Raw genomic sequence first — 24808 nt, forward strand, 5'->3', positions numbered from 1 at the left:
TATTCATGGATAGTCTTCCCTGAAGCAAATCCAGTAACACAGGTGTTTCACTTCTACAAAGAAGATGAACCACCAATGGAATACATTCATTTCAAGGATATGGAAATTCCACTAACATGTGAACAACAAGGAGGGACATTAAAAGGACAATATTTATAGGGGTCCAGTGTACCTGTCCTAAGAACATGCAACAAAGAATTGTACAAAGTTCCCCAAGAGGTAAAGCTAGTGCGGCAAAGGAGTCGCTCTCTCTACGTAGGAATGTGAAATCAACAGTCAGGGGACCAAAGGGGTCCCTTTTCGGAACTAGGAAGCCTCACACAACTAGTTAGCTGGATGACTTGTTTCATCCAGCACGATGGTTGTCTTGCCTCATCACCGGCTTCCTGCTCCAACGTCAAGCCGGCGCTGCAATGCCTGACGGGTAACACAAGGTGCTACACTTTTATGGAGATCTTTTGTTCCTTGCCGTAGTTGAGTGCGTGTGAGGGGCCTAGGAAGGTGGAGTAGTGAGCAAGGGAAAGTGTGTCTAAAAAGGTTAGTTTAGTCCACTAAGACAACTTTATTCACGTGGCTAACTGCCTCATTAAAAGAGTGAAAGGAGGGGTACCGAGAACCAAGGTTAAGGTAGTACGGCCTCGTTCAACCCTCGCCTGTGGTCAACATGTTTCATGCCCTATAGGCAATTCTTCAGGACCTAATTGTGCTCATAAACTTATAAGGGGCCCAGATTGGGCTACAGTGTATACAATATACAACCTGGTGGGTCAGTAACCAGAGCAGGCAGATGGTCCTGCATGAGAGTCAGACCTATAGAGATAAAAGAAAGTGTTATATACAGACGAGTACATGCTAGTTGTTGCATGACAAAAACTATATCAAGTCTAAACACTTCAATCGGGCGTCGGTGATCACCCAGATACAAGGAGATCAAGTGGTGTGAACGTGAGAGAGAGACTACGAATGCTTATCGCATTATTATAAAATTATAGTATTTACATCTTATTACTGACAAACTGATAGTCTACTTCTTTTACATATGACAGGTTCAGTTTAGTTAGTATTGCAAAGGTGAAGGGCCATTCAAGCCAAAAGGGGGTAAGAGTTGGCAACCCAAGTGTAGAATGTAAGAACTGGGATCTCACCCTAATAAACCATAGGAAAATCCCCGCAGACTGTTCTTGTGGGACCTGTGCTTCTAGGTGATTGCCTGCAAGGTAGAGCGGGGAAAGAAAGGCGGAAAGGACGGGGTTAATTAACCCAGTCAAGGGGCAGGTGGAGGTATGGAGCCGACCAACAGCCCGCATGAAGTCCTGTCCCACCATACAGCGGGTGCCCGTCGGACGTAACTCTCGACCCAAGGGCCGGCGCCGTCAACGACGCCGCGGGTAACGCCCGAGACACAAGACCCCTCCACTGGAGACCATCAGGATGAGAGGCGATCCAGCCCAATCAGTAATGATGCCAACTGGCGTGGCAGGCTCAAACCCCCAGGGACGGAAATAGTTGTCCGCTCGCTAGTATTCCAAACAAGGCCAGCGGGTGACATGTGACGTGGCGGCACCGCGGAGATGGCACACCAGCGCCGCTAACCCGGGTGAGGGCAGTCCTCGGTCACCGCAAAGTGGCGGCGAAACGAGACTCAAACGGCCTTGCTAGAAGGTCCGTGGACAGGGAAACAAGGATGCATATTCATATGGAAGAGGTGTGGCGCCGCGGCCAGGGCGACTGACGCTGGAATCTGGGGACCACGGTTCGATCCCCGGCTCCGGCGGCAGGTCAGCCCAGCACCATGTGACTCTGGGCAATAGCTCGCTTAATCTTCCCGACGGCCCCCAGCGCCTAGAGACCCTTACGGGTGATTGTGCGCTTTACAAATGTGGACTTTACTTTACTTTTATTTTATACACACAGGCTTACCTGGTCAGCGCGAGGTCGATGCCTCTAGGAACCTACCCCCACACTCCGGCGTGTCACGGCATGCAGAACAGCTGGTGGCGTCCTGGGAATTCCGCCGCCATTAAATAAGGGGAGTTCCCATCCACGATTGGGGGGGGGGGGGGGGGCGTGTCCCAGGTGGCGTCACCGAGCGACACAGCGAATCGGATGCCTAATGTGTGTAGAGCATAGGCAAGAGCGTGAGTCTATACGATTTAGCGTCTTAAGGGCGCGCCATGTTGGGAAAGGGTTGCGTTCTACAAGATTGGCAGGAACGGGAGACCCCATCACATCTATTAGGCTCTTAGAGTGGTAGCGTGCCAGACCCTGCCCTCAAACGGAGGGGACTATAGACTAACGTTAGTCGAGTTATCTGGCTAATAAGTTCCAAGGGACAGAATCATTAAGACCACGGGTATCTAATTGTAAACGATGCACCCACCTCTGTTCAATTCTATGTAGTGCTTGCTGACTGATGGAAGGGTGCCATTCCAAAACGACCCATTGTATGCTTTCGGCAGGATGGCCGTTTTGTTTACAGTGTTCATACAAACGTGTATGTGTCTTAGCACAGCGGATGTTGCTGTTGTGTTCCATAATGCGCACTTTGACAGTGCGCATCATCATTCCTATATACTTTAAACCGCAGGGGCATGTCAACATATAGATGCATTTGCTACTGTTGCAGTTTGTGTGCTTGTTAAGGTGCCAAGTGAATGTGTCCGACAGTATGATGTCTTTACCTTGTGTGGACTGTGGACAGACAACACAATTACCACAGCGAAAATGCCCTACAACTGGTGGTAACCCCCAAAGTGTGTTCTGGGGGAGTGTACTCGTCTTCTTTGGTCGAGTGTGGATGAGAGTGTTCTTCAGGTTTGCTGTTCTTTTAAAAGCAAAGCGTGGACGTGGGATATCTAATCCAACTGAATTAAGGATACCCCAATGAGTGTTCACTGTCTTTTTGATGAATGTAGAGTTTTTTGTGTAGGACGTTACACATGTGATGACATCTTTGGTATCCTTAGTATGTGTTTCCAGTAGAGATTCTCTATTGTTGTTGAGTGCTCTTCACTGATTGTTTAAGGAGTCTCGTCGGGTAGCCCCTATCCTGGAGTTTATGTTGCAAAGTGGTTGCCTCCCGTTTGTAATCCATTACCGAAGTGCAATTTCTGCGAATCCGCAGAAATTGACCAAACGGCAGATTTTCCCTCAGTGCCCTGGTGTGATGGCTATTGTAGAGCAGGAGGCTATTCCTGTCGGTCTCTTTTCTGTAGAGAGTGGTGGTGATCTCTGTGGGTCTCAACATAATTGTCAGATCCAGGAAGGGTAATGATTGTTCGGATATGGTACCCGTGAACTTAAGGAATGGGTTCTGGAGGTTAATCCATGTGCAGAAAGCCTCGCAACTTGCCCGGTCACCGTCCAAAAGATCAAAATATCGTCGATATAGCGTCGCCATAGGGTTAGGTGTTCGAGAAACGGGTTGTTGTCAGGAGAGTAGATGTAATATTTCTCGAAATTGGCCATGTATATGCATGCCAAGCTCGGTGCAAAGGTTGATTCCATTGACGTGCCACGAATCTGGTGGTATAGCTCTACACACATTAGGCATCCGATTGGCTGTGTCGCTCTGTGACGCCACCTGGGACACGACCCCCCCCCCCACAATAGGCCCTCGTGGATGGGAACTCCCCTTATTTAATGGCGGCGGGATTCCCAGGACGCCACCAGCTGTTCTGCGTGCCGTGACACGCCGGAGTGTGGGGGTAGGTTCCTAGAGGCATCGACCTCGTGCTGACCAGGTAAGCCTGTGTGTATGAATATGCATCCTTGTTTCCCTGTCCACGGACCTTCTAGCAAGGCCGTTTGAGTCTCGTTTCGCCGCCACTTTGCGATGACCGAGGACTGCCCTCACCCGGGTTAGCGGCGCTGGTTTGCGATCTCCGCGGTGCCGCCACGTCACATGCCACCCGCTGGCCTTGTTTGGGATACTAGCGAGCGGACAACTATTTCCGTCCCTGAGGGTTTGAGCCTGCCACGCCCGTTGGCATCATTACTGATTGGGCTGGATCGCCCCTCATCCTGATGGTCTCCAGTGGAGGGGTCTTGTGTCTCGGGCGTTACCCGTGGCGTCGTTGACGGCGCCGGCCCTTTGGGACGAGAGTTACGTCCGACGGGCACCCGCTGTATGGTGGGACAGGACTTCATGCGGGCTGTTGGTCGGCTCCATACCTCCACCTGCCCCTTGACTGGGTTAATTAACCCCGTCCTTTCCGCCTTTCTTTCCCCGCTCTACCTTGCAGGCAATCACCTAGAAGCACAGGTCCCACAAGAACAGTCTGCGGGGATTTTCCTACGGTTTATTAGGGTGAGATCCCAGTTCTTACATTCTACACTTGGGTTGCCAACTCTTACCCCCTTTTGGCTTAAATGGCCCCTCACCTTTGCAATACTAACTAAACTGAACCTGTCATATGTAAAAGAAGTAGACTATCAGTTTTAGTCAGTAATAAGATGTAAATACTATAATTTTATAATAATGCGATAAGCATTCGTAGTCTCTCTCTCACGTTCACACCACTTGATCTCCTTGTATCTGGGTGATCACCGACGCCCGATTGAAGTGTTTAGACTGGATATAGTTTTTGTCATGCAACAACTAGCATGTACTCGTCTGTATATAACACTTTCTTTTATCTCTCTAGGTCTGACTCTCATGCAAGACCATCTGCCTGCTCTGGTTACTGACCCACCAGGTTGTATATTGTATACACTGTAGCCCAATCTGGGCCCCTTATAAGTTTATGAGCACAATTAGGTCCTGAAGAATTGCCTATAGGGCATGAAACATGTTTACCACAGGCGAGGGTTGAACGAGGCCATACTACCTTAACCTTGGTTCTCGGTACCCCTTCTTTCACTCTTTTAATTAGGCAGTTAGCCACGTGAATAAAGTTGTCTTAGTGGACTAAACTAACCTTTTTAGACACACTTTCCCTTGCTCACTACTCCACCTTCCTAGGCCCCTCACACGCACTCAACTACGGCAAGGAACAAAAGATCTCCATAAAAGTGTAGCACCTTGTGTTACCTGTCAGGCATTGCAGCGCCGGCTTGACGTTGGAGCAGGAAGCCGGTGATGAGGCAAGACAACCATCGTGCTGGATGAAACAAGTCATCCGAGTAACTAGTTGTGTGAGGCTTCCTAGTTCCGAAAAGGGACCCCTTTGGTCCCCTGACTGTTGATTTCACATTCCTACGTAGAGAGAGAGACTCCTTTGCCACACTAGCTTTACCTCTTGGGGAACTTTGTACAATTCTTTGTTGCAAATTCCACTAACATACCAGGAGCATGCGCTCTGGTTTAAAGGCGCCCTAAAACATAAATCACATTAACAGGCTCGGTCCACTAGGGAGACCAGGAGCAACATCGCCGGTGTTAGCCAGCTATACTCCACATCCTGAAATTAATTAAATGACAGATGTGGAACTACGAGCTCAACTCAAAGAGCTAATCAAAATTTATAGACAATTGGTTCAATATGTCATGCGGACTCTTACAGTCCAACCTGCAATAACGATTCCACAGAATCCCCCTCATTAGGGGAACACAAATAAAATTACACCACAGACTCTACATTCGGTCGTTGGTAAATTACCCGCAAAACGGGAACAAATTCCATTCTGGATAGCTCAAAAAATTACTCAAATCGAGGCAGTATTTCCGAATACTTGCCCTCATGAGAAACACAGAATTTTAACAATCTGTTTACAAATGGGGATCGCACCACATCTGGAGGACTGCAACACTAAAACCCACGGTGTTCAGTCTATGACAGTAATACCAGACGTCCTGAATCAAATTCAAAATGAATACGGGGCAGAGCCTGCTTTAAATCTAGGCATGACATTACTGAAAGAATTCAAACAGGTCTCAACAATAATATTAGCTAATATTAAAGGTAAAGCAGCATCTATGGTGATCCGCCAAAAGTTAAGGGAATTTGATGTAACTGTGCAACCACAAGAACTGGCCAGAATAATTGAAAAATCCTATGAAGCATTAGGCAGAGACAGTTTGGATGGGAAACCAGTTAAACCCCAACTGTCAGAAAGTCCTGAAAAGGTCTTTACTAAAAACACTCCTACTCCTATTAAAAAGAAGTGGGAAAATACTAACCAAACTTCTAAAGAGAAGCGTTCTCAATCCAGAGGTAGGTCTCCTCAAAAAGGTATAACCTCAGGAATAGGGATAATTTGAGAAAACCTGATAGATATCAAGATACTGATACATGTTCCTCTCGTACCTTTCAGACTTTGTCACAGAAATCCGAAAGAAGAGGACGGTCAGAAAACAAGAAAGAACGCGTGAAGTCCAAAGACGATCAATACGTTCAGAAAAACAAGAAACCTCAATATACCAAAAAGAAGGTAGCAGGTCTAAAAATCAGACATGTTGAGGATCTTGAGGACACAACTCAAGAACGGGGTATGGGCTCAGACAATGTTCGACAGCGCAGCAGAAGTCACCATACCTCACAAGAACTTGAAGGATAATCTGGAGACATTGGACTTGAATGAATTCATTCAAGTTTAAACTGCAGATACCAGGGTTAGTTGTCCACAGAAGTTATATGAAATAACACTCCGGATGGAGGGAACATACCAAGAAAAATAAGAGCACTCTTTTGGGAGCGACTTTCTAAGGGTTATGACATCCTTCTCGCTCAACAAGACTGGCCACCACAATTTGTCAGGGAGTGCCCACATGGCAAAGACATCATTAGCCTTCTCCAACCACATTCCAATTCATTTAAAATATACTTATACCAGGAAATGGACAGTCACCCAAGTTCCTGCTTTATATAAAAATCATGTAGGGTGGTTTGAGGATTCTCCTCACCATAAAATTCAAATAAAATAAGATTAAAAAAAATCAACCAACTGCACAAAGGCAGTACGCAGTTAAGCAAGAAGCTGAAAAACAGGTCAGGGGGATATTAGATCAACTTGAATACCAAGGGGTGATTGAAACATGCACCTCGTTAATGAACAATCCTTTGTTTCCTGTCTCCAAACCAGACAATACGTATCGTCTAGTATTGGATTACAGATATCTAAACTCTTGTTGCAAAACTTTTGCAGTACAAAATGCACGTAGTGCAGCATTAATGAATATCATTGTGCGTAAAAAATACAGAACCACATTAGATATTTCTAACGGTTTCTTCTGTCAAAACATTGCACCAGAAAGTAGGTATTTGACAGCTTTCTCAATTATGGGGACACAGCATCACTTCTGTCGTCTCCCACAGTGATTCAAGAATAGTCCTGGGTTATTCTCAGCAAGTGTAACAGAGTTACTACAGACATATGATGATGAAGCCTTATCATATGTCGATGACATCTATTTAACAGATGATGACTTGAATAGGGTGAATACAAATATATTGGGTTTCGCCTCTGAAGGGTACAAATTCAATTTAAAAAAATCTAGAATTGCCCATTTAAACTTCCTCTTTCTAGGATATAAACTTTCCAGTGAAGGCAAAAGCCTGGCAGCAAACTTTCTAGAGAAGTGTGTTCTGCTCCAACCTCCAAATATCCTGAAAACCCTACAATCTATTCTTGGTTTCCTAAATTTCGGAAGAAAGTACATTCTAAACTACGCAGAAAGGGTTAAACCGCTCTACGAATTAATCAAACCTGATTTCAAAACAGTAAATTGGATACAAAAACACACAAGATTTTGCGTTCATTGCAAACAGACATGTTAGCAACTAAGCATTTGCACACACACATAAACGTACGCAACTTAGTGATCCGAATTATTCCAGGACAATGCGGATTCACATACTTGACTTTTAATGAAGGTGAGAAAGTACCAATAGCTTGCAAATCACACTTGTACACAAGCAGAAATGAAGTTCCTTCAACAGAAAAAATTCTGACAGTGCTTCAAACTGCAGTAGCAAAAGAGAGCCCATGCACAGGGTAAACGCATTATGGTCGTTACACCTGTACCTGCCTTAAGAGGCAGTGACGAAAGTGAGCATTCCAAATGCTAAAGCTTTACATCCGAAGATGGATACAATGGATTAATTCTTTGCTGCAACAGATGTTGAATAAGTTTTTGACCCTTATTTGAAGACACAAGCATTTCTACAATACGAACAATAATGTCCTCTGCCTACTGAAATTCTGCTTCTAGAGCAGTATGAATGTATAATTTATACTGGCGGATCAGCTCAACCTGCTAAGTGGGGTAAACAAGCCTATAGTGCGGCGTTAAAGGTAGTTGAGCGCGATGGCAAATTCCGACCAATGGTCACTAAAACACAATCTTTAGGAGATGGTACAGCTCAGCGAGCTGAACTACAAGCATTCAAGATGGCGCTTGAGAATACGGATCGCCAATTCCCCACACTCAGTATGCGATTCCTATTATTGTGTTCAATCGTACAATGAAAACTTGCAAAACTGGATTCAAAACTGTTATAAAGACGCAAAAGGTGGCACGATGAAGCATAAATTGCTTTGGGAACAAGTAGTTTAGTTACGACAAGTACTACAAAACACTCACATGATACATACGCGGAGTCATCAACGTGATGGCGTTCACGTTGCAGGGAATTCATTGGCTGGTGAAGCCGCAAAGGCAGGTGTGCAAACAGCTTCTGTAGCTGCAATCACTTGTTCAAAAACGAAAATAGACGGCGAAATAATGCTAGCTGTTAATGCTTCAAGCAAAGACAGTGGTAAAACATTACCGAAAGGGTTTCCCACTCAAATACTCGTATAAAACTGATGCAAACAATGTTCCGTTTGCTCGAATCCCTGGAGTGGGGGATAGGGTAATTCCAAACATGGAACATAGAGTAGGACTAATCTTACCAGCACCTGAAGGGCTCGCCTCTGCACATGTAGGTGTTTCCGCCACAGTGTCATTATTAAAACAGAGATACTGGTGGCCGCGCATGAGGAAACAGACCAGAAACTATTTTTTGGAATGTGAAATCTGCCAAAAGATGAAAGTTTCTACAGTGAAACGTCCTGCGCAGACGCCCCTGTTAATTTCAGATAAACCATTAGCTTGCGTTTACCTAGATCACTGCAGTCCCTTACAGAGGGATGGTAACTATAAATATATCATGGCCGCAGTGGATTTGTGTTCAAGATTCATTTAAACGTGGCCTCAGCGCTCGGCTGAAGCTCGAACTGTTTTAAATGATTTGTGAGTCTTTATCGGCACATACGCAGTCAGCAAGCTACATTCTGACCAGGGTCCTGCGTTTAGCTCTCGAGCTTACAAGGAGGCCATGGCCAAACTGGGCATTGCATTGCGGTACTCTAGTCCAATCCATCCTGAGGGAAATGCGGTAGTGGAGAGAAAAAAAACCGGGACATAAAGCAATCTATAACAGCTAGGGCATTAGGCTCGGGTGACGGGTGGGTCAAACATCTATTAAGTGGCCAACGTAGTCTTAACAATCTGCCAAGACCTTCTCTAGGGGGTATCACTCCATGTGTAGTCCTTTTTGGGACCAGAATGTTAGTACCGGACCTAGATTGTCAGACTTCAGTGGTAGGCCAAAAACCCTTTGATATCAAAGACCGTTTGGCTGTTTTACAGGACTTAAATGAAATAAGAACGAAACAAAGTAATGTGTTCCTGAAGCCAACCACCACTGAAGAGATACCAACCATCCCAGCAAGGCCTGTTTGGATTCCTAAGCTAGGGGATCTAGTCAGAGAGAAGATCGCGGACAAGAAGGAATTTGGGCCTTCTTACAGACAAACAGTACCGATCCTAGCAATCCACGAATCAAGAACAGTATTACTGCCGCCCCTTGCTGGTAAAAAGGAGAGCAGGTTCATGTCCATCAACCTGGTCAAACCACATCATGTGGCCGAACATAAGCAGTAGGCCAAGTGGACTTCGCCAATGTAGCAGACGCCCAGCTCTGGCTACAATCCAAGAGATTCAAACTGAGAGACTCATCACCTTTGAAGAATCTGCAGTGCGAAATGAAGGACTAAGCAACAAAGCTATGGATCGTGTGCCTCTTGAGGCCCAAATAACAGTTTGTCAAGAAACAACTGTCTACAACGAAGTAGCATCAGACTACACAAATGTAACAAGTGATCCTGTGGTTCCAGCGATTTCAACAAATCCTGATGCAATCCCAACAACTGACAGAACTGCCTCTGGCTACTTCATTAACTTTGGTAAGTTTTGTGAGGATCCCAGCGAACCTGAAACGACGCCAGCAAAAAGAACTTTGAAAGAACAAGCAACAGACCTTTTTCATCACTTGGATAAGACTTATCTGGTTTCACCATAGATTGAACTTTGGATTGTGTTGGGTGTGCTTTTTCTTCTACTTTGGTTGACTCTGGTAATAACTTTGGGAATGCTGATGAATGGAAGATATGTAAAACAAGCATTTACAATGCAATGGTTTCGCCTTTTGAAAAGTTTGAGCTATTGGCATTGTAAATGACAATTTTTATTTATGTGTTGGTTTTGAAAATAAATAAATAAATGGAATTGTCATTTACAATGCCAATAGCTTAATCTCTCGCAGGCTGGCAATTGCCACCGCGATTGCTGTGGGTGGGACGCCTTCCAGATGTGCTGCATGTGTTACAAACTCTTAAACGTTAGCAGAGGCCCGCGGAAAAACTGCACCCCAAGACACTCGTTGCAAGCGTCCCGCTTAGTGACGTGATGCCTACTGGGGGTAGATAAACACCACCCAATGAACAGGACCAAAGGGGGTTCGAAATATGTAAATAGGGGTGCAGGGCAGACCTCAGATTTGCATGACTATGTATAAATCGCCTATACGTTTTTTTTTAACCTCTAGTTCTAGAATGGTCCAAAAACAACTACAAGTCTAAGAATGCAGAGTTAACATCTGGAGTAGGTGGGCAATTAAACCGTGGATGCGTGAAACTTGAGAGCCGCCACGTGGTTGGGAGCCGATAGCGTCCGCTTGTAGAACTGTTCACTCAAACAGTCGTAAAAAGAAGTCATGTGCCAGAATGTAAACTTTAAAAAAAAACAGCACTAGACCCCCCCCCCCCCATCCCTCTTGAGTGTCCAGGCCTTAGACATATACTGACAAAATGGCTCCAGGACACCACTTCTCCGTTCCTGTACTATACTTTTACACCACTGCATTCAGGGAGTGGTAGTTTTGGTTCATATGGAGCCAGAAGGATATAAAGAATTGCTCCATTTCAAGGTGCACAAGCAGCACAATAGTGCAGAATGAATTTGCCTGCATTCTTACCAGTGCACGGGTTGCGCCATACGACCCTGGCTGCTGAGGGTAGAGGTGAGGTGACAATGCACAATTCGGAGCTCTGTACTGGGAGACAGGATTACTGCTTGTGACAGGATTACTGCTTGGGTGCATTGTGGCAGCAAAAGTGTCAAAGGGCACTGCATTTAGCGGTCTGCAGCGAAGCACGTGTGGCTAGCCAAGGAGTGTGCTGGGCCTTTTCACGTGCTCGTCTGTAGTACTCCCTGTGAACTTTGATGTTGTGTTGTGAGAAGACGCGCTGTACTTCTGGGAAGGAGGTCCTCAAACGAGATGAGGGGCGGGCCAGGCTGGCCTCGGGGCGGTGGGGTGGCAAGGCCAGATCAGGATGCCACCCATCCTGACTGCTCAGGGCCCACCACTCCTTGTTCCTAAAATGTTTACATTTTGCTAGCCAGTCCCTTCATTCTTAGAGCCGCATGCCCCGTGCAATTCAGTGGTCTCGCTTTAGGACATGTGAAGTTACAACATTTGCACCCTAAAAACAATGCTTTAGAAAAGTGTCAATTATAAGCAACGAAACCCTTTGTGTTTAGTCAACACGGGGAAGGGCCTTTGCCCACGATCTGCTACCTCCATGCAGTGTCCTACAGGTGTGTGCCCATAACTCGGCATGTGTGTGATCAACAGGGCTTCTAAGCACATTAGAGGAATACTAAAGACGCTCCTGGGTGAAGAGCACGGACTCACCCGCATAGCCTCCAAGAGGGCCACTATAACGTGGCCCCAGTGCACTGGGTTAAGCAGCATATATTAGAAACCACAGATAACGACGTTTTAGCCAACAGCAAACTGCATTATGGGATTTGTAGTCACCATCATGTATGCAATTAATTGCACGCGTACCTATTGCTTCCATGGTATTATGTATATACCATGGAAAAGTGAGCAGTCCTGGGTAACGTCTCCACTCCTTAATTTGTAATACATGCACATTTTACATGTACAATAAACCTCTGGAAAAGTCTTGCGCGCCAAAAAAGTTTAGCATTCCCTGGGAGTGGGCAGTAGGCTGTACCCGAGAGGCAGCTGCATCTGTTGTTTACAGAGGGCACGGTTCCGACGGGCGATGCCCTTTGAAGTCAATAACCATCGTGTGAATTACTGCACACTGCAAATCCCCCGGCCCGTGCCGGCGCCCTAATAGCCCATCAACATACCCGCGGGAAATAAATCCATAATTTTCCAGATGGTCACAGCAAGGTGCCAATAGCCCCCGAAAGGCTAGCGCTGAGTACGAGCCTATGTTTCCCTAATCCTCACAATACAGAATTAAAATGAACGACGGCATATGCGCTTCCCCCAAAACAAGTCCTGTTGGAAAGACGACTCACGTTTACCGTGTGCAATGTTAATGCCGCTTAAGACGCATTACTTTTAGAAACTTGATTGGATCTGACACGTCCATCTCCCCCTCCCTTTCTTTCACCAAGCGCATGCTTCTGGGCACCCCAATAACGTAAAAAAAGGAGGGGGTGGGAGCAAACGGACAGGTGGGGGAGGGGGAACGGACAGCGGGAGGGGGGCGCACTCACCTGGACATAAACAACACCAATCCGGCTGAAGGCACTCCTGAAAATACGAAAACAACACGGAAAGGAAAAAATAAAATAAACCCCGCCCACCGCCGCACTGACGTGACAAAAGGGGCCGGATGAGAAAAATTCTCCAGAAACGCCCACGAGTCGCCTCGCAGGATGACGGACGCCTCTGTTTGCCAATGGCTAGCGTCCATTTATGGAGCTAGCCAATGGGAAACAGAGGTGGGACGAACATCCATACTGTAACTCAAAAGCTTTCGCCCTGGGCGGGCACTGCTTTGCAGTGCCCTCGCCAGGTCGAAACCTAAAAAGGACACGGAAAGTAAGATCAACTTACTACTCAAGGCACACAAATCATCTCATCGTGAACAAAGACTTGTCATCAGTGACCTTCACAGCCGTTCCTATACCTGGTGGTATAGCTTGGGACAGAACTGACTGACATTTTTGGCCCTGCGGAGCTGTTGAAGATTCCACACCAGTTCAAGATTTCCTTGAATGACTTTGTTTCATCTAGTACCTTTTCTGATGATTGGGACTTCGAGACAGTTAATAATATGATGTCAGACTTAGAAATGTCTGCTGTTTTTACAAATCATGAATACTTAGAAGGTTCATCAGATTATGAACAAATGTATGGTTATAATCACTATGGTCATCATTTCTTGCACAAATCTGCAAACCCTAGAAATGTATTGATGTATAACCAATGGGAACATTGTCCTACGCCACCAAAGGGTAGCTCAAAAAAATTGGGGGGAAAATGTCCATACTTTTCAGGTTTTATTGTTTCCAATCCAGAATCATTTGACTTTAAAAATGTTAATAAGACAGGAATGAAAAGTATGTTAACAAATACCAAGCAAATGTATTCTGCAGCATTTATCCTCAGCTGTCTTCACTAGGTTTCGACTTTTGGAAAGACAACATTGAGACAATAAAAACTGTCCGGGGCACAAAAGATTGGCAAGTGCAGGGGATAGAAGCTTTATTTAGAGCCTGCATCATCCCAGAGCAAATTATGTTTTTGAATGACACTGTCCAACAGACATCTTGTCTTGGATTAGCCAAGATAAAAGATCTGAACAATCCGTCCATACCTACACCTGCTAGTGATAACACTTCAGAGGTGGAGGAGGAGGAGGTCGCCGTACATACTATATTGCATCACAACAGAACAGATCCAGATTGGAAAAAATTGTTAATCTGGCCCACAAACACCTGTCAAGATAGATTCCTGAATAAAACACGGGGTTCACATTCATTAGATATATTCGGAGACAGCATCCAGGAATAGTAACAACATACAGTGTAGGGAAACTGTGCCTTGAATGGCTGCATAGATCTACACTTAGGGATGTTAAACAACACTTATCTTTACCTAAAGATGGCGCTGATCTTAGGGAATTCTTGCTAGGACCAAGAAAACCGTGTTATAAACATTTTATATATGCCGGTATCTATTCTGCCTATAGATACAGGCAGAAAGAATACGAGAAATTGATCGTATTAACTTATAGAATACTCTCTCTGTAGTTGACAATGGGTTAACGACTGTCATCCTGGATATATACTCTGGACAGCGACGTAGACGGCACCCTCCTTCACTGAGGCTCTTTCCGCTCCTTGCGAAGATGTCATATACACGCAAATCCCAGCACTAGGGTGCAGGGGCGTGAAGGGGTGGAGGGCGAACAACTCGGACACTTCAGCATTTCCTGGGCCATGCGGGTGTCTCATTTCAACGTGTGTGTGTTGTAAAAGCAGAGAGGTGCCAACCCCTGTTGTGTTGCACAATAGGGGAAAGTATCGCGATATCTGTGACATACCCTTCAATTGCATGTCCTGGCGACGCTGTGCGACGTGTGCAGCCAGCCTCTTATTAAGTCTGTTTGATATCCCCGCTCCTCTCTGACCTGTCTTTTAAAATAAGATGGCGTTCCTCATCCGCCCGGGACCCCCAGACTCCTCACCTTCTGGGTTTATTGACATGTACTGGGCCTGGCTCCGGCAGGCACCTTTGTTTAACCATCTCATCTTCTTTCAACAGAGGGCCGGATCCACGGTTCTCCGTCAGTCATTATAAGGCCTCACTCCACAGTCAGCCATAAAAAGACCTCTTTCCTGGCGTAGTCCGCTTTGCTGCACGTCTCTCGCTTTACCCCCTTACCCAAGCTCCTTTAAAAAAAAAACTTTTTAAAAAAGCACTGATCTCGTCTTTATGGGGCCATGTGTTTCTAAAACACATGGCTCCATAGAGATAAGAAAATGCTTTGTGACAGCAGCAAAGCAGGTCACAGAGTCCGGATCAGAGAAAAAGGGCGTCCACCAAAAACGCTCAATTCAAATGGCAAGCCACCGTTTAGCATAAACGATGACGCCAGCCAATGGAAATGAGGGGCGGGGTTTAAAGCCCCCTTCTGAAATCTTCTTAAGCACAAGAGTTCTTGCAGAGCGAGCAGCGCATTGCGCTGGAACCCTACACGCGAGACCTAAAAAGGTTTGCATTTATATAGCGCTTTGTACCCTTGATGGGGCGTTGAAGCGCTTTTTCAGACAGTAGTGCGCTACTTTTTAAGCGTCCGATAGGCAAATGTTATAACATTGCTGTGGCATTATTTACCTAACAACTTTTACGCATGAACATACAATATTACCTGTCTTACAACCTGCTCTATAAAGTGCACACCTGAGACCCGTCCGTTCCCCTGTACCTTTTCAATAGAGGTTGCCGATATATTTAAAAACACAAGCATCAGGCAAAAAATATGAAACCACGTTACTCTTTTTTTTTTAAACCATTATCGCAAAATTCACTCTCTTCCAATGTCATCTAAATTGTTTAGCTAACAAGGGCGACAAAAGCAGGCAACTTTATTAAATCTGTATGTTCAGCATTGAATACCAACTGCACCCTTGTGGTACAAATAGAGTGTTACAACCTTCTGCAGGACGTCATGATTTCCCATCACAGCACCTAAACTGAGCACGGTTCACTGAACCCTGACAGATTAGCCCTTCTCCTGAAACAAAACTAAAATTACACACATTTCCCCATAAACAAAGAAAATTAAAACGTCGATTAAATCGACAATAAATGAAAACAAGGAGGCATCCTAGGTTGAAATCAAAGTGAATTTAATATTCAGAGTATGTAAATTATGCTTCACAGTCAAAGTAACTACTAAGCAAAGGCACCAAAGTTGAGCTGCATAAAAACAAGCCACACGAAGAGGAGTTCCACTATTACACGTGCAGAAGGTCATAACAAACATGTACTTAGTTGTGCATTATTGCTTTGGTCACTAAGAATTTTGAGCCGAGCATCGAGAAGTTACGTACAAACTTTAAACAATAAACGCATTCATTAAATAGCTGAACACAGGACAAATGTATGCACCAGGAGTTGCATATGTGCAAAAACATACAAGCTCTAACAGGCGTTCATTATTTAATTAAAGAATCTCTTTTTCTAAGCCGACTATCAAATACGCTGGCTACCACACACAGGTAAAAAAGAGGCATGTTAATCAGTTACTTAAGGTTTTAGCTAGAGATACAAATATTGGCTCAGTAGACAGTCAGTCCAAAAAAGACAAGACAATCAATGTCCAAAAAACAGACAAGACAACCAATGGGACGAGCCGCGGCGCACACTGAGCAGGGGACTGAAAGCGAGATCAGAGCAATTGGGAGATGCATTACAAACAAGTGGAAGAAAGCATAATCGGATTAACTGTGGCATTAGCAAAAAAAATGTATATCGGAACTATAAAAAGAGGAAGGCAGCAGAAAGAAAATGGCTGGTGGTAAGGAACCTTCCACAATGGAATATTCACAAAATGTAAAATATCTGGAAGGAGAAAAAGCAAAGCTGCTCACTGAAGAAACTGGGATATTTAAAAATGCAGTGGCTAACTACCAAAAGAATGTGTGGGACTCAGGTTAAAATTGACAGTTCTTAATTTAGCAAGGCCATTCCTAGGAAACAGATCATTCATTGATTTAATAACGAGATGGGTTCTCCAAATATCTATGCATAGAAAGAATAGAGGAACACAGGCTAAAAACAAGCGTTAAAATAATTTGCCAGTCACGAATACATGGAAAAGGGTATGACATGGCTGTGTGGGATGTAAATGATGGGTGCAGACAGTCAAGGTGCCACAGTTGATCATATGTTCACGGTTACAAAGCAGAAATCAGCCCGTTTACGTCAACAATGGTTTGTTTGCTCGGAGAGAAAAAAGTGGGTGTAGGTCATTAAGAACTGAGAACCTAGTCTTCATGAATTCTAGAAAGGCAAGAGAGTTGGGTTCAAGTAGAAGACCATGAAGAGGAGCACAAGGCTTTGCGCCTATAAAAGGGATTGTTTTAGGTGTGTGTCTGAAGAACAATAGTGAAATCTTCTTACTGGAGACTGGGTAGTTATTTCAGATCTGCTGCTGCACCTTAGGTCGTGAGATCTGTATCGTTAAATTAAATATGGTAAACCTACTTTCTCTATGCAGAATGTTTAGACTCCGATAGGTTTTCGCCATTGAGCTCTACAAATTAAAAAGCCCATTTCACCTACAAACATGGGTAGAATACAATCATTACTTATATGCAAAAGTAGTTCCAATGTTCCTTCTACCCACTGAGTTATTACTTTAATATGTGGATGAGAAAAATATTTATTTTGGGATATACAGCTTTAAGATACGCAAGAAGTTCACTGATAGATCCTCTTTTTGCGTAAGGGTTAACTGTCAGAAATAATGATTGAAGGAGCATGTGGAGACTGTCAGGGACCTAACAGGGGAGAAAAAAAGTCGTACAGTCAAAGGGTTGTACGAGCACAAAGGCCGTCAAAACTGTTTTAGCACATTCATTAATGGCCAGAATAAAGGCACCTTGAAGAGCAAAACGCCTATGTTAAGTAAATCATATCACAGATATAGGAGCCCAAAGAATTTGTATGTAACCAATGTAGGAACAGACATCACAAAGAGAAAATTATAGAGCAAGCTATCGTGCAAGGGCATGGATGGGTAAGATACCAGCAGATAAACATCAAGGGGTGTTCAGGTGGAGATACCTGGGGGGGCAGTTTTATAGGTAACTTGGGCACATCAAACAACTGAAAAGATATTCAGCAATAAGAGGCAGACAAGAGATTTGCATAGACTGGCCACCAAGATAACGCTGAAAAAGTACAGCCACTACAGAAAGAAGGGCTGTTTAATTAGAGGGAGATATTGAGAGGGCGGGTTTTTGTGCGTTTAAAACGGCTACAAATGAACAGTGATCTAAATCACATGGGTGCTGCCGCACAGTTCTGCAGCCTTCGATTCCAACCATGCGCATTGTCGGTCAATATAGTTATAGCTTTATGATCTAAAACACTGAAAAAAACAAGCATGCAACAGACGTATCTGTTTTATTTTATGCTATGGTAACTGATGTAACTTTGTTCAACAGTTCTCATGTAAAGCGCTCCGATACCTCCAGGTCTAGCCAGCGCTATATAAAACTCTTTAAACAAACAAACAAACAAACAAACGGTGTGGACGATGCCAAATGCAAGGAGTCTCGGGGGTAATGCGTTCACAACTCCAAGTTGCAACCAGAGGAGGAGGAACAGTTACAGTGTCCAACTATGCTCGGGTTAACATTTTTGCTCCAACAGCTTGATGTTATACTGCGAATCCTAAATGAACTCCAAGTTGCGTTTACAGTTCTTGCAATGTCTTGGCGTCATGTTGACTCTGACATTGACAATTCTGTGCATTAACACTAAAGTGTTCAGTCCCAGGTTATACTGCCCAGTCAAAAATAAACACTACTAACAACAATGAGTAACTCCCAAGATTGTTTCGAGAAAACAAAATATATTTTAGTTGGACAATAATTCAAAGTTAACTGTCAAGAGTCTAACGTTGCGCCTGTGAGACAAAAAAAGTTTTCTCATCTAGCATTATTGTCACTTAATTGATCAAATGTACCACTGATCCAAGAGTGGATATTTTCTGTTGACATTCATTGCATTCGGCAGAGCAATAACAGACATCTAAAAAAAAGATTAACTCAAAGGTGAGCACAAATGGTTTTATGAAAACCAACTGAAAGTCACAAGTGAGATGTACTAAAAAATATAATGGCACAGCCCATATAGAAAGCCCCTGGTTTCACAGCGCACTCTAAAGTGAGGAAAACAAAATCACACAAAACTTCAATCTAAACAATTAGAGTCTGATATTGCTACAGAACCTCCACGTGTCAGCCGAAGACCCTTAAACGTAATATTGCATATCACCTGCTAGTTCTGCACTAGAAATGATCTTCAATATAGACAGTGCAGCAGCAAAATCATGGTTACACTGGGAACAGTAGCATTCTATCAAATCCTTCCCCTAGAGGAGTGCGCCTGAAATGTTGATCAATAAACACGTGCTGGACTTCAGCTGTCAAAAACTGGACTTCAGCTGTCAAAAACGTCACTTTCTATGTAATGGTGAAGTGAAGCCGGAGTACCAAAAAGGAACTTGTGTGTCCATCTTCATAGAGTATAGACCACGTGCAACGAGTACTCGGGTCTCAGTGCAGCAGTTTGGTGAGTTCAGGCTTAAGTGATGCTTTAAGTAGGAAGCAGCTCCACGGGCATGCGAGCGCAGCAAAGCAGAGCCCGCCGAGATCCCAGGCCGGTAGATGGTCACATGGTCGTTTGCATGCTTCATTGTGCAGCAGGCGAGCTGGGCTCCGACTGCACAGACCCTGTCGGAAACGGTGTGTGCTTGGCAGCAGCCAGGCCCGGAGCGCGCCCCCTACAGGTCCATGCGCGGAGTTGCACCGCGTTTGCAGACTGCAAAAAGGGAGGAGGCAGTGGCGGGTTCTATCACAGGCCCAGAATCCCGCAATCACCGGAGAAATATATCACAGATCCATACCGGCATCCTCCTGCACCCATTGAAGAAGTAGGGCCTTGGAAGAGCAGAACTACACTTTGTGTGTGATGAGCAAGGGAATATAGGTGGTGCAAGTCGCTTTAAAATGGGTTGTGGGAATCCGATCTAACAGCTATGTCGCTTTCTCCACCGCAGCAACTGTCTACTGTGCACCCCTCGATCAGTGCACTTAGCCGGCATCAGGGATCGTGCACCCAAAAAGAGACGCAGTGCACAGCATCACCAGCAGAGAGCCGTACACAGGGGGTCCGAGTAATCATTGACAGGGGTGGGCCACTGTGCCTCAACACCTTGCGTTACGAGGCACTATTGAGGGCTTGATCCCTCCATTCCGAAACACCGCACGAAAAGGGGGCTGAGCCCCTCGATGACAGCTGCCCTTGCGTTACTGCACTCTGACCCTACAGCTGCTTGGCTCAGCATCCCATCGGCAGTAGGATAGAACTAGCCACCTCTGCATCTTGTGTCACTCTTAAAAGCAAGGCCTGAGTACACTTTTCAAACCCTCGGACCACCCCATCAACAGTTCCTGCAGCATCCAACCCCGCGTTCCCAAGCATAAAAGTAACAGAAAGAGACCCCACCCCCTGGGGCAGTCGGGATGAGAGGTAGCATCAGACTGTCAGACTACCCCTTCCTTCACACACCCTCACCCCAGTGGGCCTGGCGCCTACCTGCGGGTGCCGGTGTTGCTCGGCGGCTGCTGCAGGGCGGGGGCCAGCGCTCCTGTGGCTGTGTCGGGGCTGCTGTTTCCAAGGCTCCTGGGGGTTCCCAGGGACCGGCGAGGGCTTTGGCCGGTCGCTGCCACCAGAAGGGAGGACGCACAATGGCCTCTACTTCTCTGGCTGCCGCTCGGCTCCACCGGAGCTGCCGCCGCTGGCCGGCAGGGGGAGGCGCGGACAGCCCGGGGCTCCAGCACACGCGGGAGCGCCGGGGCTCGGGCGGCGCCGCTCCAGGGGTGGACGTAGGGGGTGGGGGTGGGAGGGAGAACAGTCACCGGAGGGAGGCTGCAGGGGGGGCGCGGGCTCAGCTCAAACCGATCCCAGAACAGACAATACCCACGGTCCCCAACCTGCCCCGGCCAAAATGGCGTCCGAGAGAAAGCGGAAGTGACGTGAGCCCCTCATTAGCATAGAGGGACTCATTGTCGGTGCCGGGGAGCCGGTCTGAAGGGAGACCGGCGGCGGACGGGCTGGTCCGGTGTCGTCCACATGCCTCTTGGTTGGCTGGGTCCTCGGAGCCCCTAAGTCTGCTTTGCGGGTAGCTCCTGGAGAGTTGGGATGGTTTGAAGAGGATGACTCCCCCGCATCCAGCTTGTACTGCGCCCTGGTGACCGCTAGGAGGCGCCGCAGAGCACTGGCGGGCTGGGCTCTGTGGCGCAGCAGCTGCTGGCGCCTTCCCCTGCCGCCAGGCGGACGTATACAGAGCTCGAGCACCGTGCCGCCGTCTCCGTCATGCGGATCGTGCAGAATCAGTGCGCTGGGCCCTACACACGGGGCCGGGACTACTTGTGTCTGAGGGTGTGTCACGTGGGGTGCTGCAGTAGCCATGTGTTGGGCCTGTTGCAGGCAGCACTGAGCAGGCCTCGCCCGCTGCACTGCAGAGCTTCCCATAGCGATGGGCAGCACTGCTGAGCATCTCCCAGTGACTGACAGTAGGGCTTAGCATCATCAAGTGATGGCCAGCCATATCAGCATCTTCCAGTGAGTGGCAGTATACTTGAGCATCAGTCAGTGATGACCCGCACTGTTCAGCATCCTTCAGTGATATTGTTTGACACTTAACCATTCTCCACTGATGGGGGACAGAACTGCTAATAATCTTACAATGACTGGCGGCACTACTGAGCAACCTCTTGTGGTGGGAAGCACTGCTGAGCATCTTCCACCAATGGGCATTTCTGCTCAGCATCGTTAATTGATTGGCACTAGTGGTGGACATCTTCCAGTGATTGGCACTAATGCTGAGCATCTTCCAGCGATTGGTAATAGTGCTAAGTTTTGTCCAGTGACGACCTACTACGCTCAACATACTGAAATGTAGAAAAGGCGTTGCTCGACCTCTTTGGCAGCGGTGTTCAGCATACTTCAGCGAAGGTCAGCATGATATATCTTCCAGTGATGGTTAGCACGGCTCACCTTCTCCCAGTGATGTACGGCACTGTTCAACATCATTCAGTGATGGGCAGAACTACTGAGCTTCATCCAGTGATGGTAGGACCATTCAGCATCCTTCCGTGATGGACGACACTGATCAACTCCCTGCAACAATTAGGAACTCTGCTAAGCACCTTCCAGTGATGGACAGAACTTCTCAGCTTTGCCTTGTATTGGCCAGCACTGATCAGCATCATTCCGTGTTTGCTAGCGCTGCTCAGCATCCCACAGGGAATATCAGCACTGTAGAGCATCATTCAGTGATAATCAGCAGCACTGACCATTACGTAGCATCCCCCGAAGATGGACAGCACTGCTCAGCATCCTGCGATGTTGTTTGGCCCGCTTCCGCATGCTCCGGTGATCTGACATATTCTCCAGCGATGGGCAGCACGGTTAAGCATCCTTTAATGACGAGCAACAGTACTGAGCATCCTCTCGAGATGGGCTGTATTGCTCAGCATCCCCTTGTTATGGGTAGCACTTCTGAAAATGTTCCAATAATGGCTAGTTCCGCATAACATCCCACCATTATGTAAATCACTGCTCTCCATACAATGATGAGCAGCACTGCTTAGCATTATCCAGTGTTGTTTAGCAAAGCTTCCAGTAATGGGCAGCCCTCAAGTGGATGGCAAACGTGCACTGCACCCTTCGGTTATGGACAGAACACGCAAGCTCATTCTAGTTAAGGCTGGCACTACTGAGTACCTTTCAGAGATTGGCACTATCGCTGAACACCTTCAATGATTTCAGCACTGCTGACCGTCCTTCAATGAGGTGAAGCACTGCAGCGCCTCCTCCAGTGACGAGCTGCTCGGGCAATTATCCTCTGTGATGGGCAGCGCTGCTGGACGTTGTATCACTGAGGAGTAGCTGGTTCAGAGCAAAACTCGCCGTCAGTGTCCAGTGATGCTGAGGGCTGCTGAACATCCTTCAGTGATGACAAGCACTACTAAGCGGCATCTACTGAGGTGATGCAGTTGATGGCCTTGCGTGATGTGCAGCACTGCTCAGCATTCTCCCATGAGGGTACCGAGCAGCATCGCCTGAGGTGATGCAGTTGATGCTTTGCGTGATGTGCAGCACTGCTCAGCATTCTCCCATGAGGGTACAGAGCGGCATCTACTGAGATGATGCCGTTGATGGCCTTGCGTGATGTGCAGCACTGCTCAGCATTCTCCCATGAGGGTACCGAGCAGCATCGCCTGAGGTGATGCAGTTGATGCTTTGCGTGATGTGCAGCACTGCTCAGCATTCTCCCATGAGGGTACAGAGCGGCATCTACTGAGATGATGCCGTTGATGGCCTTGCGTGATGTGCAGCACTGCTCAGCATTCTCCCATGAGGGTACCGAGCAGCATCGCCTGAGGTGATGCAGTTGATGCTTTGCGTGATGTGCAGCACTGCTCAGCATTCTCCCATGAGGGTACGGAGCGGCATCTACTGAGGTGATGTAGTTGATGGCCTTGCAAGATGTGCAGCACTGCTCAGCATTCTCCCATGAGGGTACTGAGCGGCATCTACTGAGGTGATGCAGTTGATGGCCTTGTGTGATGTGCAGCACTGCTCAGCATTCTCCCATGAGGGTACGGAGCGGCATCTACTGAGATGATGCAGTTGATGTCCTTGCATGATGTGCAGCACTCCTCAGCATTCTCCCATGAGGGTACCCAGCGTCATCTACTGAGGTGGTGCAGTTGATGGCCTTGAGTGATGTGCCAATACTGAGAATTTTTTTTAAAAAGACTATTTATACCAGAACCTATGAATAAAACATATAGGTCCGCGTTTTTTATTAGTGCATCATCATTTGTTTTATTTGACAACTCTCTCCAACATCAATTTACCAAACAATACCTTCTACCTGTGTATCAGTAATAAATACAAGAATTTACTAAACATCATACACAACACCAACCAGACAGGCAATGTAGACCTTCATACATACCTCATACAAATTTGGCCATGCACTCATACCACGCACTCACACCATCCAGAAAAAACACCAGACAGGTGGTAAATTATTTTGTGTATCCACCGCTCTAGTGGAGAATGATCTTAATCCCAACGTCAAACGACACAAAATATCATATATATTTCTAATGGAATGTGGAACTGATTCAATGTAATCCATGTTTCCTACATCTCCCGTCCCAATCGCTATGACAATAAAACAATTGTATTGCGTGCTTTGTTTGACAAGGGAACCAAAAGGGGTCGACGCGTTTCAAACCCAACTGTTCGTCGGGTTCTCATCAGGACCATAACAATCTAAAAGAGAAAGAAACAAAACCAACGTTCATATTTACAAGACCTCCAGCTAAAATTACACAAAGGAAGTCCCACCGGTACACACCACCTACCTTACTTCCTGGTCTGAGATAAATCAGTGACTCCACACTTGAACATAATAGCGTTCTAGAAGTGCAAACAAAAAGACAACATATACAATAAACCTTATGTCAACATCTCACAAGAGACTCCCAATCTTGAGAGGCTCGCTCGTATTAACATACCAGTTGATAAACTCAACTTTGTAAGCCCTGTTGGTTTAGGTGTCAGGGTGACCTGCCAAGAATAATCGACTATTAACACGTGCCAGTGGATACGGTAAGGTTTTAAAAGTGAGACAAGATGAGGCGGGGCTCACCTCAATCACACATCAATTATGCCGAATCCTAAGAAATTGCCCAAAAGGCAGATTTTGCTTCAGGCTTTTAGGGTGATTACTCATGTAATGGAGCGCTTTATTCCGATACGTTGTTTTCCTGAAAAATGTTGTAGCCAGTCCCACCTGCTGACGGGTAGACTTGTACGTCCAAAAAAGTGATCTGTTTTTTTTACTAATTACAACTAAACTTGATGTCTTCTGTTCTTGCGTGTAGCCAGTG

The 24808-nt window shown here is 46.2% G+C and overlaps 1 protein-coding gene across 1 annotated transcript in view; it reads right to left on the reverse strand.

The window, feature by feature from the left end:
* Positions 1-20859, reverse strand: part of ADNP (activity dependent neuroprotector homeobox) — a 117328-nt gene extending 96469 nt beyond the window's left edge. The window contains exon 1 of the mRNA XM_078652045.1: positions 20433-20859. The gene's annotated coding sequence lies outside the window, so the exon portion shown is untranslated. The remainder of the gene's footprint in view (positions 1-20432) is intronic.
* Between the last annotated feature and the right edge of the window lie 3949 nt (positions 20860-24808).

The sequence above is a fragment of the Lissotriton helveticus genome, chromosome 7 (assembly GCF_964261635.1).
Source record: "Lissotriton helveticus chromosome 7, aLisHel1.1, whole genome shotgun sequence".
NCBI classification, from domain to species: domain Eukaryota; kingdom Metazoa; phylum Chordata; class Amphibia; order Caudata; family Salamandridae; genus Lissotriton; species Lissotriton helveticus.